General features: G+C 39.1%; 1 protein-coding gene across 2 annotated transcripts in view; it reads right to left on the bottom strand.

Annotated features, from left to right (window-relative positions):
* The window catches only part of spock1 (SPARC (osteonectin), cwcv and kazal like domains proteoglycan 1), a 113,780-nt gene extending 102,415 nt beyond the window's left edge, over window positions 1–11,365 (bottom strand). Inside the window, exon 1 of one of the 2 annotated variants that reach the window (XM_040120782.1) lies at window positions 11,322–11,365. The gene's annotated coding sequence lies outside the window, so the exon portion shown is untranslated. Of the gene's footprint in view, window positions 1–10,887; window positions 11,169–11,321 lie in introns of those variants that run through there. The other variant, XM_040120781.1, reaches the window with a different exon arrangement.
* Window positions 11,366–12,315: the final 950 nt, after the last annotated feature.

Raw genomic sequence — 12,315 nt, 5'->3', positions numbered from 1 at the left:
ATTTTCCGTAACATTTGTATGGAAAGCAGGTTCGACAAGGTTTGTAAATCTTCTAAAACATCACAGCATTTCTAGCTGAAAAAGATGTTTTAGCCTCGTAAATGAGAAGGGCCGAAATGAAAAAAACAAAACAAAGCAAGAATATGAGCTTGCCGTGAATAAAATGACACAAAGGGAATGCATTTATACTTTCAAAGTATGTCCGCGAGTTTTGATTTTCTTTCCACTGAGACATCATCAGGATTCGATGCTGATAACATTGCAACAGCCAATTATACAAAAGAACAGAAATTATTTTAAATGAAGTATAACTGTTGTAACAAGTTGACACAGTGATATTACTATTCTGATTCAATAACTGAGCTCTGTTTGGCCTCCAGCTACAGGAGTACCTTCTTTTAGAGCACATGCACCGTCCAGGCAGCTTTGAAGAAAAGGCCTGAGTTAAATACTGAAGTTATGGGACTTGTAGTGGAGGTGTTCAATACATGCACCCTACAAACAAATCTTTAACACTGAGTCTTCAAACAGAATAGACTTCACTGAGTCACCATTGTCTCTGAATGAATCAGCAGCTTTTAGCAGCTTAGCCTCTCACTATTGACTGAGAGTAGAGGTGAATACTTCTTGTTGAAAGCTTGCTGAAAGACCACAAAAGCCACAGAAACTATCATCATATCATTATTCTGTTTCAAATAGGTGGCCACTTAGCTATCATCTTTATAAACAATACTTGTATAGGTCTAGTTCTGTACTGTGCTGAATTGAACAGGTTGGACCGGCAAATGACTTAAAGTACTACGGAGCTGAGGACAATCGGATTCTATCATGGTGTTATGAACTGTGATCCATTTGCTTATTGTTGTACTTACTGAAGTGCATTTGAGTGGGGATGTATTCACTTAGCACTATAAAAAAGTGAATGAACTACATAGTGAGTGACTACAAATCTTTGAGCTGAACTGAATGAATCAATTTGAACCAGCAAAGTGATTCATTATTTCCACATCGAATTTGTAATTCTTAACCTGCATTTGCATCACATTAATTAGGTAGAAGCCTCGCCAGTATTTTGGTGTCTGGTGGTGATTTCAAAATATACAAATCGGATTTTTTCCAGCACGCCTGTGAGGTTTACTGAAGCAAGGAAACCCTGCAGGCAGAGGAGCTCTCCGTGGTGCTGAAAGTTGTCACTTGCCACTTCAAAACCTCGAAAACAGTTATCTAACAACTCAACTGACTGACTTATGTCTGACCTATTGCAATGAAATTAGGAGAAAAAACAATAATACCCAAAATTAGGGGAACACTCTCAAACCTCAAAATTACATCAAACAAATCAGATAAAATCTGGGGCCCAATAAACTGAACAAAGTCTCTGGCATTGACACACATATTGTAGCTAAAGAGAAAGACCTACAGAGTTAGAGAGAAACCAGAAGGGAGAGAAGCAAAAGAGAAAGTATAGTCAGCAGAAGTAAAAGTTTGATACATTTTCGTACAGTGTGAGATCATCTATTCCTCTAGCAAGACAGACAACACACAGACAGTAAGGCAGACGGTGAGGTTACGGCCAAGGAAAAGGAAAGCTAGTAGTGAATAGATAAATATTGCAAAAAAAGAGTTACTTGATAGCATAGACCAGAAATAGAGAAAAAACTTTTCAGGGACTCTTAACAGCACCGCACTCAGCTGCTAGTGTTGTGTTCAGGGTGTAAAGATTCCCAAGTGTTATCCCATATATTCCAGAAGAGCGGAAGACACGGAAAAGGAGAAAACAGTTTAATGTTATAAACCCGCATTCACACAGAGGGGTTATTCTTACAGCAGCCCACTGTTAGAGAGGACACAACAAACAGAGAGATGCACTGCAATGCAGCATAGCACCAAAAACTGCTGGGCCTCCCTCCAGGGTAGCAGTGAAGAGGCAACATGCAAGGGCACCAAGGTTTCTTGACTCAGGCAGTTAGGAGAGGCTCTCTCAAGAGGAGTTTCTCACCAGACACCGGGGCCAGAAAAAACAGTACCCCAGGGAGGGATGCTTGACTCCATGTCAGAGCTATTATCTGCAATGAAGCAGAGCGGCCCAAAACTGGCAAAAATTTAAAACACAAGTTTATAGAACACATTCTAAGCGGTCCTTGTCTATTATTTATGATAGAAGAAACCGTGTTTCAGCCTTGTCCAATGATACCCATTTAAGTATGTCTTTATTCCCATTATTTTCCTTTGCTGCAGACTGTCTAATCATAGTTTAATTAGAGGCTATATGAGTCAGTTTTTTGTTTGTTTGTTTGTTTGTTTTGTTATAAGGCAGTGTGAGCAGACTAGAACACAAATGATGCTACAGTTTCATTTTCTGGTTTGGGGAGATGATCCAGAATAAAGGTGTGAACACATCCTCGGTCATTACTGCTTCCCAGCACGACAAGATACTGGGCTTTCTCTACCCAAAGCAACAGATAGGAAATTCTGTAACTGAACACAGTGGTGGGCTCACGGCTGCCTCGGAGTGGGAGGAAATAGATTACCCTTATCAAGGTTTTCTCAAAGGAAAGTTGCGGCTCTGAAAGCTAATTACACTCTGGATCCGCAGAGAACAACTATAATAAAACCCACTGATCCCTCACATTTTATTATCTCTGGACTTTGCTGACAGGTACATGCACACAAAGTGTTGCTTGCAGTTCCTTTTTTTGTGTGTAATCATATTATGTGGTGCGTGATAGCGTGTACAGTATGTGTTCCCTGCAAAGCCTACTACAGGTAAAAGAGGTTCGGGCATTATTGTGGATTTAGTGATCTTACCAGCCATAAACAAAGGAAGAAAGAAGGTAACTAAAAACTGTAGGAAGGGAGGTTCCCAATGTGTGAACAGACAGTTTTGTCCACACATTATCCCTGCAGAGAATTGGTTTGATGTGATCAAATTAATGCTCGAAAACAGCTCCGTCAACACCTTCAAACCTGTCTCATATTTTTGGATACTGCCAATTTAAGTCAGTCTCTTTCGCTGCTGAACAAATCACTCATTCCTTCAAACTTCTGACACTGACAGGGTCTGACTGCCAATTAAGAAGACTTTTCTCCCTCCCTGTCTATCAGTCTATCTCTATATGTGCTCCCTTCATTTTCTTTTGTGCAGGTCAAAAATAATCCCTGAAGACGCTCTCTGCCTTTTACCAAAACAGTCAATCTAAAAGATGGATTCTTGGCATGCCTGATCGAAAATGTATTAATATTCCAAAAGGAGGCATTTTACATTCAACTGGCAGCTTCTTAAAGTTCAAGTGGAGCCTGGCACACCACATCAAGACACGTGAAGTAAAAGAACAAACTGGTATCTTTGTCTAAAAACCATATATCACAAAAGTATATATCATAGATAAATGGCTCTTCAACTATGAAAGAGGCAACAATTGTCAGTATGTAAGTTATTTAGTAGAATGAGCCTGAAGGGAAAATTGTCTTATTATCTCAAGTATAAGATATATATAAGATATAATAGAAGCAACATACAAAGAAAATCCAACATATAAAATAGTTGTACATCTAAAGAACTAGTTTGGTTTTCTTTCTTATAGGAGTCTATAACACAAGGCAGACAGGATCTTTTGCTTTCTTTTTGTATTTTGCAGCAATAGCCACACAGGAGAAAACTCAAACTCAGGATTCAGGGGGTAGTTAGTGTTGTTGATTCATGCCTGAGCCTTCCTGCATACAGCTGATCTACACTGGAAATTCAGTTGTCTGTGCTGCCTGGCCAGCAGCTTGGTATTGTAGACAATTTTTGCAAATGAGTCTCTGCCCTTGAGTTTTAGCACCACGCAGTTATAGTTCAATCAGGATAGACTAACTGAAAGAAAGACTTAAATTGTAATTAAATTAATACATTTGACTTAGTGTGCAAAACAGGAATAGTGGAAGACATGTGTAAGGAGTCTTTGGTGAGTAGACCCCATTGTGACACCATCATTTTACTGGGGTAGTCACGCCATGAGCTGTACAGGAATATATTCCTGATGGTGGTACAGGAGCGCAAAACAGTCTAGCTGAATATCTGAATGGGTGTTATATGGAGCGGTGTTTCTGATAAACTCATGGGAAGGACCACCTTGACAGCTGCTCCTAACGAAAAACTGGTGGAGGAGGTCACTTCGGTCTGACAGTGAAATGACCACTGACAGCAGCAGAGCGAGGAACAGTTTGATAGCATGAAGATGATTGGTTCACAGAGGTCGTGGGAAATTCTGATTGGTTGAATTGAAAAGTGTAATCGCCCGAAGTCAGCTGATTTAGTTGGAAGCAGGAAAGGAAAAGACAGAGAAATATGTGTAATTAATAGAGTAAGCATAAAGATAGTCTTCCTGATTGAAAATTTGGCTAAACCTTCCTGAATTACAAAGAGGCTCTGTTATGTGTAAAGCTCTGCTTGTTTTCCATGTATATATGTTTGTACAGGATGGTATCAGGAATAGTGGTGGCAGAAAGGGCTTTTGTTTGAAAAAACTAATCTCCCTTGTTTTATTCATATCAGTAAACAAACAGCTCATCGTGATTTTGGAAGCTTTTCAAACTGTTCAAAATAATGTGTGTTCAAATTACTTTTTTCATATGACACTATAGATCTGATTTACGTCTGTGGTTAAGAACATTATTGATGTAGAAAAAAAAACTTTTACAGTATCACATAGCATTAATGACTTAAAATGTAAAAAAATATTTATTCTTTGAAATAAATAGCAATTACAGGTTGTTAGGTCATAGCGACTTAAATTTCAGCACTTAAAGTTAAAATTGAAATTGTGCCAACAAATGAAACTAGTGTCTTATTCCTGTCCTCGTAATTTTGAATCTTAGTCTGCGATTCATCATAACGAGAGCACCTTCTGCTAACCTGTGTTCGTTAGTTGGGCAGGAAAACAATTTTCACTCGCTGTTTGCTTTATCCTTTTTGCTGTCAGAATAAGTTATATTAATTGGACGTTTCTTTTATTATTAAGCATAATTAGATTTGAAGTTTAGAAGTTTGTCGGTTTTAAAGTTTAAATTGTTAATTTATCACATAACGTTCAATTGTCAAAATGTCAGATTTCTTGTTTACTTAACTCATTGATTCAAGTTATTTAGAAACATTGTTAGCTTATTGTGCATGTATTGCATTAAGGTTAAAATTCCCTAGCAGTTATCTGCCTTTTTATATATGTGCCCCCGAGGTGTCAGATGGTCTTCTCTCTGATCAAAAGTAAAACAGTGCAAACCATGATGAAGACAGGTCTGTTGTTCAGACACTTTCTGCCCGTTCTTGTGTCAGGCACTTGAGTCAGGGTTGTCATACTGAGGAACAATGGTCCTGGGCTTATTGTGACTGCATGAAGGCAAGAACTGTCCTGAAGAATAAAGAAGAAGGGCTTGACAAATTACATTAAAAAAAAACATGAATCCATGCTCATTTACAAACTAAAAACACCAAGTGCATTCAGCATACTAAAAAAATTTGTTACTCGTAATAGGTTAATAGGGCAAGGGAAGTAAAAAAATTCTATGTCACTGTCTGAACTTAAGAAATTAAGTTATATCACCTAACTCAAAGGTTTGCTGGTTTGGTGCCTTCAAATTTTGAGTTTTCTCAACTTTTTCATCTTTAGAGTTTAAAAAACCTGTCAAAGATTTTTGGAATGATAGCAGATTCCATGCTAATGTGTTTTTGGTACCGGAGCAACTGTTTTGTTTATACTATACCACAGACATATTTAAGTATATTTATAGTGTTTTTCTGAATTCTTGTCTGTTTTTCCGATTTACATTGAAACTGGGGATAAAGCCTTGAGGGCAACTTAACCCTTAATGGTCTTAAATCCTTCAGCTTATCTGAAAACTAAAAATCCTCAAATTTAAAGATACATGGTATTCTGTGGAGGACTACAATAATCCTATCGAGTATCAGAATCTTTTTTGTCTCTTTCTGAATAATATAATTAATAATATAAAATAATATATTTTCTCACTTTTCCTCCACAGCTATTGCTACGAAAACTTGGTCTTAACTGGACTCAATTCTTTCAAGAGTCTGATCATCCAGCCTGTCATCCTCTCTCTCGCTCCTCTTTTACTTCATTAATCCTCTTTTGCTCTGTCTGTCTTTATCAGAGTTTCTCATTGTACTTGCTCCCACAACCTAAAACTGTTCTGACTGCAAGATTCCTCTCTCATCTTTCTCTTCACTGCCCCCATACAGCTTTAAGATGCTGAGATACATCTCTAGTTCTTTCCCTGCACTTTGTCATCCTGTGACTTTATATCACTCCCACTGCCCCGTCTCTCAACTCCTCCCCCTCCACTCTCTATAGATTTTGCATCACGGCTCAGGATGAGTCTCAGAGCACCCCTCTTATCTGTTTCTCTGGGTGTGTCCCAAATTGTTTTGGACAGGCACGACATGGCTGTCTGTGCCAGAGGTCATTTTGTTGGGAAATGATTCAGAAAGCTGTAAGTTTACCCACTGAGAAACACACACATAGAGGGGTACAACAGAGAGAGAGAACACAGGAGCTCCGCAGCGAGGTCAGGCAGGTTTGTACATTAGTTGTCAGACACACAAACAGCGTCACAGCCTCTCCAAGGGCACTGGAGAGGTTAAATGGGTTGCACAGTTACAGCAGAACTTCAATTATACTGATGCTTTCAGTATAGAAAACATCCCTGAATAGTAAAAATCTCAACTAGTTTTCTGATTATTTTGAAATTAGCAAACCACAGGGTCTCATGGGAACTCGAAACATGAAGGAGAAAATATGTATAACTTGTTGGTTAAAGCACAAAAGATAAAGACACACAATGCCACTCACAGAAAGAACTGAACAGGTGAGAAGTAGAGTCTGGCAGAATTTGTTATGCTCTATAGGTATCCTGTGTATTAGCAAGATTTAGAGGCAGTGATAAACTCTACCTGGGGTGCTGACTTAGATGTTCCATACTCCCTTATAACACAGTTGGAAATAACTTTCCAAACACGTACAAACACTCACAGAGTGTGAAATCTAATCCCCAACTTTTTTTTTTACCACAGCAGCCACCTGTGAATGCGCCTTCCTCTTGCCCTCATCTCTTTCAACAGAAAAACAAATGAATCACCAGTGAAGGGAGAAGAGAGAAAAGCAGAAAAAAGTTGAAAACAAATGAAACACAGCCAGGGGTGCCAGGTTGGCAGCTTATCAGCATCTACTTCAAAACAACACATGAGGCTGGAAAAAGACACAAGCTACTGGAGGATACATATGATAGTAAAGCAACTGTTAAAACAAATATAAACAAATGAGACTGTTGTACAGAAAACAATGTAGTAGCTGTACAGTAGTTCATACAAGGCAGTGGTGGAAAGTAACTCAGTACATATAGTCAAGTACTGTACCACAGATAGAGATAATTGTACTTAAGACTACTTGAGTATTTCCATTTTATACTACTTTATACTTTTACCCCTCAACATTTCAGACAGAACTATTGCACTTTTGCAGTACTTTCTTTCTTTCTGCTTCTCTACTCTATCAGTCATATCATGACCCCTCAGATTTATCTTTTGACCCTTTGCAGGGGGGAAGGAGGGCTACTTACAGACTGATTGATTTAGTTTAACAATATAATAATTTCATATATAGTAATAAAATAATCAATTTCCTGCATAATGATTACTTTTATTTTTGATAATTTAAGAACATTTAACTGATAATCCTGTGCTTCTACTTAAGTGGGATTTTGATTGCAGCATTGCATGGTATTTCGACATCGTTGTATTGACACTTTTACTTGAGTAAAGGATATGAAGACTGATGCACTTGAATTAGCTCTACATTGATACTATTGTAGAGTACATATCACTAACCCCTTTGCAGGGGGATAGAGAAACCTGTTACAACAGGTCAAGCTGATAAAAATCAAACCAACCAACAAACCACAGTGGTTACAACACAGGTAAAAGATGGGTTTATCACCCTTTTAGAATATTATCAGGGGATATAATGGTGGATGCACAGATCTAACTGCAGTAAAACAGCCCATAAATAAAGCAAACCTACATTTTAAATAAAAACTACATTACATAATAAACTGATGGAATGTGAAAGTCAACCAGTCAAAGGCTTTCAAAAAGAAACTATTCCAATCTACAGTGGAGGTGTATCTGTAACTCAAATTAAATAATTATTGTACCCATAAAGGCAGTGGCCATAAGAGTGAGTAATAAAAAGCAGGTAGCATGAAGGACAAAAAAAGCAAGTCCCTGAAAGGGAGGTTGCTACTGTAACTGGAACAGGGTTAGGCTACAATATCAGGGGATAGTGCTGCAGAGGTCTGGAAAGTTTTCGACAGGAAGTTTGTTCAATTTCAATTAGCAGGTGGGGAAATTTGGACCGCGATGGTGAATGAAATCTCCTCAAAAAATTACCATGAGACGTCCTTTATCAGTGTGTTTTTGGCCTTGTTGACAGTTTCAGAAGCAGAAAGAAAGAATAGAGTCTGATCTGTTTTAAACCTATATTTGATGCTTGATGGTGGTGCTTCTGAGCCAGTCAAGGCTACACTTTAATACATGGTAAACCATTGAAAGTGGATCCATTGGTTGGTATTGAACAAGTCGGCATAAAGAAATTGGGTCTGACATTGAATTCTTACTTTAAAGACAATACAATGCTCTTCCCAGTCCATTCTTTATCTGTGATGTGCTAGACTGAACACAAAACTGCAAAATTAAATCTTAAGGCCTAATATGGCTATTCTGTATTGTCAAGTGTGTGTATGTGTGTGTGTGTTATTTTTTGTTTGGGCCCACAAGGAAAAGTTCAGGAGAGACTATTAATCTGTGCGATAGATCAAATATCAAACACTGTATTATGTTGAACTCAGATCAGTTTAGAATGACATAGCAGCAGAAAACATAATGGCCATCAGTTTTTCACAATCACTCAGAAAACACTGAAGTGACAGCATCGATAATATTGTCAGCAGGGGTGATGTGCATCTAATTATGCTCTTGTGTGATTCAGGTTTATCGTGACGTGTTGCATTGTTCTCAGACAGAATAATAATGTCACTGGGGAATTCTGCTGAGAGGAAATGACACCTGTTACGGATCAACAACCATTGACCTAGAGTAAAAACTTTGCTGTAGAGCCCCTGCTGACCCCCCCCCCCACACACACACACACACCTACAGTACAGTACACCTACTGTGCATTGTGTTCGTTCTGTGTATTGTACCCTGTTGCAGCATAATACAACTCCACGACCAAGCAGTAATGCTATGCTGGAATATGACATGGTATCATGTTATGTTAAATCGTGTTGGGCAATTTGACTGAACACAGCTATATTTTGGAACATATGCCATGTGACCATCATATGAAATAGATAAATTAAGGTCTTAAAACTTGATTTTGAAACAGGGTCCCTCTGTAAGACAGGGATAAAAGATAAAGTAGTAATACTGGATCCGTCTGAGTTGATGCTGTACTTTTACTCACACGTCTTTGAATCTCTCTTACATCAAAATAGACTTTAAATTTTGACTGGATTTCAAACTTGGAGTTGTTATTTATGTGTACTGATTACATTACTTGTAACTAAATCTGCAAAAGACATTTTAACAAAATACTGTATTGATATGTAGCCCGAAATCTTATGTTTTTAAGTGTTACTATATTCAGGTCTTTTGGAAAGAATTAAGCACTCCTGTAGCTGTTGCCCTGGTAACGTGCTGTTTTTGGAGGAAGATACAAAGAGAGGTTTTGTGAAAACAGATGGTCCCGTTGGGTTTTGGTGTACAACAGAGAAATTTAATTGTCTTATTATCGCTCATGGAACTATGTGAGCTGTGTGTGTTCAATGTGTCCTAAGGATATCACAGAATTCAACAATCCCAATGATTTTTACTGCCTAAACTAAGAAACTGCGTAGACTGCCAAAATATCAACAGTCCTTGCTTTGTGGAGAATCATATCAAAGTAATTCCAGTAAAAGCCTTCTCTATCAAGTTAACTCATAGTTGACTGTTAGCTAGCATCTCTTGCTCTTATTCATTAAATAGGACACTGCACATTATCTGATTGGGAGGTGTATGTGAAAGAAAGGTGCATGCTAAACATAATGAATAAAACTGTACTCTATGATGGAACGGTATGTTCCCACATTTCCACAGGCCAAGAGCTCCCAGCATGCCATTGTGCCTTTGCTGCCCCTTGTCTGCATGTGAACCTGAAGATGTTGTTGCTATGAAACCAGGAGTTGCATCAGAGTCAATTTCCTTGTCAACATGTTTTCCCTTAGCTGAACCTGACCCCAACCTTACCCTAGCCCCAAACAGCTATCTCTGCTACACCTAATCTATGGATTGGAGTACTGAACGGCCCTTCTGGGCACAGTCCCATGGCCCCGAAAGGTCAGGGGGGCACTTGGTCTGTGCATCTGTATACAGTGACTGTTGATATTTCTTTTTTAAAAGTCACAGAGTTCAGTTAAAAGACACAGAATGAACACAGAGAGATGCCAAACCACCACAATCAAACCCAAAATAGTTTTCTTTCTCTTGTGGAGGGGGGGGGGCTACCTGTCTGTGCCCCGGGGCCCATAGTCTCGTAATCCGTCCATGGCCCCACCATAACCTAAACCAAACTCCTAACCCCAACCGCGGAGGAGGGCTCTGGGGGAAACACTACAGCAGGGAGAAAAAGACTGTGACACACCTGTAGTCTTCAGGCTACGTGTTGCTTAAGGGCTTTGCTAGCAAAACTGGGAACTGGACAAAAAAAAAAAACTTTTGTTACTCCTGAAGGACACACATTTATGCTAACGTTAGCCAAGATAGCAGCACAGTTTTCTGCTGTCGGTGCTTACATTCAGCCACTGTTCTCCACCACCAACGGCCTCTCAACTGAAGCTGCAGCGTTTCTCATCCTTGCAGTCGGGGTTAAGAGTTGCCCGGGACACCGACGAGCTGACTTCCAGGTAGACCCACGGACGGTGAGTGCGTTTGCGCGTTTTTCGCCCGTGGCAGTGTCGCATTTAAATCGTGCTAGCCGCGTTGATGTGCTGTGCCCACGGCAAACTCGGTGTGACACTGCCGCTGTGCTTCCGTGGTCACACAGCCTGTCGTGACTAGCCTCTGACAAACTATGGCACTGTGTTGTCATTAACTGGGTGTGGTATGGTGCACATGAATAAATACATTTTTAGTGAAGTTCTTTAGCTCTTTACAGTATGACAGCCACAATATCCTGCCTGTTTTTATTTGCATAATACAGTAATTTTACTTTGTGGCGTTTACTCACAACCCCCCGACCCCCTCCCGTCTTCTCCTGTCGGCTTCTTAGCACTGTGTTGTCATCCGGATTTGAGGCATATGGATAGACTTACTCAGAGTGAGGTCCTGTAGCTCTTCACAGTGAGCTTGCTACAAAATCAAGAGTTGTTATTCACATGATACCATATTTTTTAGTCCACAGTCTGCAGTCTGTTTAGCCCAATGCTTGCGATAGTGTGTCCATAACATACTGATAACTAAACCAGGACCAGCACTGAGTAATCGGAGAGGAAAGCCAGGTGTGGTACATAATATATCCTATTATATTTTTTTGTCTTTTGGCCCAACTATAAACCTGTAGTGTTTTATTGTCACTAAAGGCCTGTAAGGGAGGCATTTCTCCCATTTTCCTGCTGTTTTAAGGACATTTCTGGCAATAAATGTGACAGCTTCCTTTTTTTTTCAGGATGATTTGTTATGCATTGTGATGAACTATACAGAATGGACCATATAGTTGTTTTTTTTCCCTCAGTATAAGCTGTAACTGTAAGTGGCAGCATTCCATATCAAAATCATTTAGTCATCAGTCAACATTTAGGAGTAAATCTGAGGTAACAGCGAGTGCCTATCCAAACACTGGTTTCAGCTGTGTTGTCCCACAGTGTCCTCCATGGATCCAAATTTTTCTTGCCTTTACATCCCTTCCTTTACTCTGTCCTTAACATAGCTCCATTATTTTTTTGTGTACATCTATCATTCTGTTGTTTTTTTTTCTCCAACTTTCTCCCTCCCATGCATCTGTATATCCTTGATGTGTGTGTTTTGACTGCCACATTTCTGCAGCTCTCGTCAAGGTTAAATTGCTTGGGTTTAAGACTTCCATTGAGAGGAAGAAGTTAGAGAGAATAGACAGAACAGACAAAATACCATGATGATTTAACAATGTGGCTTGTTTATTTTTTTTGTTTAGTTATTTTTATAATTCGACATTCATGGCACACAACAATGTAAAATACCTTTAA

This window comes from Xiphias gladius, chromosome 23 (genome assembly GCF_016859285.1).
Source record: "Xiphias gladius isolate SHS-SW01 ecotype Sanya breed wild chromosome 23, ASM1685928v1, whole genome shotgun sequence".
NCBI classification, from domain to species: domain Eukaryota; kingdom Metazoa; phylum Chordata; class Actinopteri; order Istiophoriformes; family Xiphiidae; genus Xiphias; species Xiphias gladius.
Note: the sequence above shows the minus strand (reverse complement) of the source record. Positions and strands in the feature narration are given on the sequence as shown.